Below are 471 nucleotides of genomic sequence, written 5' to 3'. Positions count from 1 at the left end.
ATTATACAAAATTTTCCATTTCTAGTTGCTAGAATTTTTTTTTAACCCTTCTTTCTGACTCTCTGTCCTTTCCCACTGTCTTCTCACACTATCTCTGGTGTCTACAATTGTCTTCCATTCCTTTCCCACCTACATTGTATTGATCACACAATTTCTTAAATAACGTAACTTCTTTCAATAGTAAGTTCACTTGGTATTATTAAGAAAAGCAGTTTTAACTTAAATCAAAGAAATGCTAAGGAACTTTGCTTAAAACTTAAAGCCAGGAGACAGGTTAGGATTCTGTTCAAATGGTAGGTGCACGAACCTAGTAGTCTCATGAACTTTATCTTCTTTTGTGGTTCAATTTTCCTGATTAAATCCTGAGATAAACTATTCAATTCCAGATTTGTCCCTACGATTAAGTTGGCCACTTTCTTAGTTTTTGAACTCTTATTTCTGTGTGTCTGCATTTAATTTTCCTGATATAAC

General features: G+C 33.3%; 1 pseudogene; it reads right to left on the bottom strand.

Annotated features, from left to right (window-relative positions):
- The window catches only part of LOC102496615 (histidine protein methyltransferase 1 homolog), a 17,982-nt pseudogene that overhangs the window by 1,618 nt on the left and 15,893 nt on the right, over positions 1-471 (bottom strand).

This window comes from Tupaia chinensis, unplaced genomic scaffold (assembly GCF_000334495.1).
Source record: "Tupaia chinensis unplaced genomic scaffold, TupChi_1.0 Scaffold000058_1, whole genome shotgun sequence".
Lineage (NCBI taxonomy): Eukaryota > Metazoa > Chordata > Mammalia > Scandentia > Tupaiidae > Tupaia > Tupaia belangeri.
This window is presented reverse-complemented; position numbering and strand designations above follow the sequence as displayed.